At 50.0% G+C, this 6000-nt stretch overlaps 1 long non-coding RNA gene across 3 annotated transcripts in view; it reads left to right on the top strand.

Moving 5' to 3' along the window:
* The first annotated feature begins 309 nt into the window (after positions 1-309).
* The window catches only part of LOC140483495 (uncharacterized), a 92773-nt gene continuing 87082 nt past the window's right edge, over positions 310-6000 (top strand). For all 3 annotated transcript variants that reach the window (XR_011961984.1, XR_011961983.1, XR_011961982.1), the window contains exons 1-2: positions 310-423; positions 4324-4452. This is a non-coding gene — a long non-coding RNA (uncharacterized lncRNA). The remainder of the gene's footprint in view (positions 424-4323; positions 4453-6000) is intronic.

Raw genomic sequence — 6000 nt, 5'->3', positions numbered from 1 at the left:
ATATTAGCTGAGGTTTTGGATACATTCTCTCGCAATAATACCATTACGCCATTACTTCACCTGCTCACTGGGTGCTCATCCCTGAGCACTGATACCAGGGCATCATGAAGCTAAACCCATTCTTCCGACACGACTGTGTGATCCTGACATCTTCCAACTATCTGGGACTATTACTTAATATCGCTCCATTTTCCAGATCTCTGTGGGACTCAGTGCCATCCTCGATATGTAACCCTCACTGCATCTGTTTAATTTCCCATTCTGTCTATTTTTCTGTCTCCTGTAGGTACTCAGGAAAGTCCTGACTCAATAGCCTTCCCAGCTGCTGGGTGGATCGTCCAATACCTCATTGAATGCAGTTGGTCTGCCAGAGAGAGACAAAGGGAAAGGAGATCTGGAGCCTTCAATAAATCCTGTAGTGAGGTAAGGTCACCCACAGTGCACAGAGCAAAGAACAATGAGAGGGCTCCAAACATCTGTTAACACAACATGACATAGATACAGTGCTGGAGGGGGAGCACAGTACACACACACACACCCCAGGCTCAATCACCACCCCAATGTAAGTTATGTTATATTAACACTCACTACTCTGCAACAGTGTATCTATGGCATGTCTTGTGGTCCAGTGTCTTCAATAATCTTTAATTCCAATAACAGATCCTATCGCTGTAACCTCCTTGCTTTCCAATAGCCCCTCCACATATTTGAAATGTACTGCATTCCAGACTACCATCCCTATCCCTGTAACTTGGTTCAGTGTCTACAACATGCCTTATCTCGGTAGTCTCCTCCTCCAACAAGATAAAAACAAGGACTGCAGATGCTGGAAACCAGAGTCTAGATTAGAGTGGTGCTGGAAAAGCACGGCAGGTCAGGCAGCATCCGAGGAGCAGGAAATCGACGTTTTGGGCAAAAGCCCTTCACCAGGAACAGAGGCCGGGAGCCTGCAGAGTGGGGAGATAAATGAGATGGGGGTGGGGATGGGGACAAAGTAACATAGAGTACAATAGGTGAATGGGGTGGGGAAGAAGGTGATTGGTCAGAGAGGAGGATGGGGGAAGGTAGCAAAGAGTACAATGGGTGAATGGGGGTGGGGATGGGGGTGATAGGTCAGAGAGGAGGGTGGAGTGGATCGGTGGGAAGGGAGATAGGCCTTTAGGACAGGTCATGGGGGCGGTGTTGAGCTGGAAGGCTGGAGGTGGGGTGAGATGGGGGAAGGGGAAATGAGGAAACTGTTGAAGTCCACATTGATGCCCTGGGGTTGAAGTGTTCCGAGGCGGAAGGTGAGGCGTTCTTCCTCCAGGCGTCGGGTGGTGAGGAAGTGGTGGTGGAGGAAGCCCAGGACCTGCATGTCCTTGGCAGAGTGGAAGGGGGAGTTGAAATGTTGGGTCACAGGGCGGTGGGGTTGATTGGTGCGGGTGTACCAGAGATGTTCCCGAAAGCGCTCTGCTAGGAGGTGTCCAGTCACCCCAATGTAGATGAGATCGCATCGGGAGCAACGGATACAATAAATGATATTGGTGGATGTGCAGGTAAAACTTTGGATGTGGAAGGATTCTTTGGGGCCTTGGATGGTGGTGAGGGGAGAGGTGTGGGCGCAGGTTTTGCAATTTCTGCAGTGGCAGGAGAAGGTGCCAGGAAGGGAGGGTGGGATTTTCGGGGACGTGGAACTGACCAGGTAGTCACGGAGGGAATGGTCTTTGCGGAAAGTGGAGAGGGGTGGGGAGGGAAATATATCCTGGTGGTGGGGTCGGTTTGGAGGTGGCGGAAATGGCGGTGGATGATTTGGTTTATGCGGAGGTTGGTAGAGTGGAGGGTGAGCACCAGGGGCGTTCTGTCCTTGTTATGGTTGGAGGGATGGGGTCTGAGGGCGGAGGTGCGGGATGTGGACGAGATGCGTTGGAGGGCATCTTTTACCACGTGGGAAGGGAAATTCCAATCTCGATAGAAGGAGGCCATCTGGTGTGTTCTGTGGTGGAACTGTCCCTCCTGGGAGCAGGTACGGCACAGGCAGAGGAATTGGGTATAGGGGTTGGGAATTTTGCAGGAGGTTGGGTGGGAAGATGTGTAATCCAGGTAGCTGTGGGAGTCAGTAGGTTCGTAAAAAATGTCGGTGTCAAGTCGGTTGTCATTAATGGGGATTGAGAGGTCCAGGAAGGGGAGGGAGGTGTCTGAGATGGTCCAGGTAAATTTAAGGTCAGGGTGGAATGTGTTGGTGAAATTGATGAATTGCTCAAACTCCTCGAGGGAGCATAAGGTGGTGCCAATGCAGTCATCAATGTTGCGGAGGAAGAGGTGGGGAGTGGTGCCATTGTAACTACGGAAGATGGACTGTTCTCCGTAGCCAACAAAGAGACAGGCAGAGCTGGGACACTTACGGGTGCCCATGGCTACCCCTTTGGTCTGGAGGAAGTGGGAGGATTTGAAGGAAAAATTGTTAAGGGTGAGGACAAGTTGACCCAAATGAATGAGACTGTCGGTGGAAGGGTACTGTTGGGGACATCTGGAGAGGAAAAAACGGAGGGCTTGGCAGTCCTGGTCGTGGTGGATGGTGGTGTAGAGGGATTGGATATCCATTGTGAAGATGAGGCGTTGGGGGCCAGGGAAACTGAAGTCTTGGAGGAGTGGAGGGTGTGAGTGGTGTCTCGAATGAATGTGGGTAATTCCTGAACTGGGGGATAAGACAATGTCGAGGTAGGTAGACATGAGTTCGGTGGGGTAGGAGCATGCTGAGACAATGGGTCGGCCAGGGTGGTCAGGCTTGTGGATCTTGGGTAGGAGGTAGAACCAGGCAGTGGGGGATTCCGGACAATGAGGTTGGAAGCTGTGGTTGGGAGGTCTCCTCCTGAGGTGATGAGGTTCTCTATGATCTGGGAGATGACGGTTTGGTGATGGGAGGTGGGTCATGGTAGAGGGGTGGTAGGAGGAGGTGTCTTTGAGTTGGCATCATGGCTTCAGCGGTGTCGAGGCCGGTGCACCAGACTACCACTGCACCCCCTTTATCTGCTGGTTTGATGGTGAGGTCGGTATTGGAGCAGCGGAAGTGGAGGGCTGCACGATGTGAGGGTGAGAGGATGGAGTGGGGGAGGGGGGGAAGATAGGTTTAGGCGGTTAATGTCTCGGTGGAAGTTGGGAATGAAGAAATCGTGGGGTGTCCAGGTGGATGGAGTGTATTGGAGGCTGGCAAAGGGGTCCTCAGAAAATAGGCGGGAGTCTTCATTGTAAAAGTAAGCTCTGAGGCGGAGGTGGTGGAAGAAGTGTTCGATGTCACGGTGTGTATTAAATTCATTGATGTGTGGACGGAGGGGGATAAAGGTGAAGACTTTGCTGAGGACTGATCATTCGTCCTCAGTGAGGGGGAGGTCCGAGGGAATGGTGAAAACTCGGCAGGACTGGGAGCTGGGACCAAGCGTAGGTGTGGAGCTGGGGGAGGCGACGGAGCCTGTAACTGGAGTGGGTGTGGTGTTAGGGGGAATGGGGATGGAGTCATGAGCAAGGGTGGTGTTCCCCTCAGGGTTCTGGGGGCAGGGATGGTGACGGTGGGACTTGGGGGTGGTGTCAGCAGAATGCAGATGAGTGGCGTTGGTGGGGGCGGAAGTGGTGGCAAACACGGCAGTGGGGGGGCGTGGAAGTCACTGAGTGTGTGACATCAGTGATGATGTGAGGGGCGGAAGTGATGTCACTTGTGGTGTATAAGGAATTGTGAGGGGTGGAACTGGCATTTACTTTATTTTAACCAATAATTTCCTGTCACAAATCTGTTTGACAATGTCGTATTTTAAATAAACTCAGTCCCTTACTGTTTCTGTTGGTCTTCATCCACATCTCCATGGTGTTCCAATATTTCAACCTTTCTCTTTGGACTTGGGAATTTCCATTCACCTCAGACCTGTCCCCCTCCTCATCTGTGTCCGTTTATCGCACACTGTATAATCCTGGTACCAGAGGAACCTATCCCAATAAAATAGCTCAGTCCTCCCTGAGTACTGGTAGCAGTGCTCACTGGTCAGAACCACTTCTGATGGTACCATTGTGTGATCCTGATACATTCCTGCACTCTGCTGATATCACTGTCTCTCTCCATGTGGTATCCCTCACTGTGTGGGTCTAATTGCTGCCTCTGTCAGTGTCTCTCGCTCTTACAGCTACTCCAGATCCTGAGCCAACAGCATTCTCCACTCAAGAGGGAAGCAACTGCACAGGCCATGGATGGAGACTGGGATTTTCCATATCTCTGTGGGACTCAGTGCCATTCTCCATGTGTAACCTTCGTTACAGCAGTGTAATTTACCATTCTGTCTATTTCCCTGTCTCCTGTAGGTATTCTTGATGTCCCTGACTCAGCAGAATTCCCAATTCCTGAATCGTCCATCACCATATTGAAGACAGTTGGTCAGCCAGAGAGAGATGGAGAGGGAGATCTGGAGCCTTCAGTAAATCCTGCAGCCGGTAAGATCACTCACAGTAAACAGCACAGGGAGGAGGTAGTGGACTTTAATTCAGACCCTGAGGGGATGATGTTGGAACAATGCTGGGCAAGGAACATGAGAAAATTCTCAGGCTTCGTTATCACCATCTTGTCTGTAAATTCATCTGTTCCACAGAACCCTCCCTACGTCTGTCAGTTTCTCCATTGTCTGTTTCATTGATACCACTTCCCCTATCTCTATCAGCCCCTACAATCCTACCTATCCCTGTAAACTCCTCATATCAGTAAAACTCTCCAAGTTTCTGCCTTTGCCTTTAATCCCGGGTTCTGTCACATCTCTCCTTAACTGAAGAAAAACAACTCTTCAGTTCCTTAAGCCATCCTGGTCAGTGTAGTCCTTTCCAGACCTGAAACACCTCCCTGCCTTTGTGACTTTTTTGAACTCCTACTATCTTCATGATCTCTGTGACCTTCCCCGTCACAACAACAAAAAAGCTCTGTACCTTAGTAACCTCCTCCAGCTGTGAGACTCCTCCTTGTCTCTGGGCACAGTGCAGAGTGACCCTGCTTCTCTCATAAATTAGTTTCTGCATTTCTTATGATGACTATGAACTCTTCCTGTCTCTAAAATGCACTCAGTCTCTGTAAACTCTGCTGGTCCCGATTGATGTAATTTCCTTCGGTAACTACAAACCTTTATAGCTTTAGTCTCCTCCAGACGCGACCACACAGTTTATTTTTATAACCTCTATGAGTGATAGAGTCATAGATGTGTACAGTATGGAAACAGACCCTTCAGTCCAACCCGTCCATGCCGACCAGATATCCCAGCCCAATCTCGTCCCACCTGCCAGCACCCGGCCCATATCCCTCCAAACCCTTCCCATTCATATACCCATCCAAATGCCTCTTAAATGTTGCAATTGTACCATCCTCCACCACATCCTCTGGCAGCTCGTTCCATACACGTACCATCCTCTGCGTGAAAATGTTGCCCCTTAGGTCTCTTTTATATCTTTCCCCTCTCACCCTAAACCTGTGCCCTCTAGTTCTGGACTCCCTGACCCCAGGGAAAAGACTTTGTCTATTTATCCTATCCTATCCATGCCCCTCATAATTTTGTAAACCTTTGTAAGGTCACCCCTCAGCCTCCGACGCTCCAGGGAAAACCACCCCAGCCTGGTCAGCCTCTCCCTGTAGCTCAGATCCTCCAACCCTGGCAACATCCTTGTAAATCTTTTCTGAACCCTTTCAAGTTTCACAACATCTTTCCAATAGGAAGGGGACCAGAATTGCATACAATATTCCAACAGTGGCCAAACCAATGTGCTGTACAGCCACAACATGACCTCCCATCTCCTGTACTTAATACTCTGACCAATAAAGGAAAGCATACCAAATTCCGCCTTCACTATCCTATCTACCTGCGACTCTACTTTCAAGGAGCTATGCACTTGCACTCCAAGGTCTCTTTGGTCAGCAATACTCCCTAGGACTTTACCATTACGTGGTAAAGTCCTGCTAAGACTTGCATTCCCAAAATGCCGCACATCGCATTTATCTCAAAT

The sequence above is a fragment of the Chiloscyllium punctatum genome, chromosome 12 (genome assembly GCF_047496795.1).
Source record: "Chiloscyllium punctatum isolate Juve2018m chromosome 12, sChiPun1.3, whole genome shotgun sequence".
NCBI lineage: Eukaryota > Metazoa > Chordata > Chondrichthyes > Orectolobiformes > Hemiscylliidae > Chiloscyllium > Chiloscyllium punctatum.
Note: the sequence above shows the minus strand (reverse complement) of the source record. Positions and strands in the feature narration are given on the sequence as shown.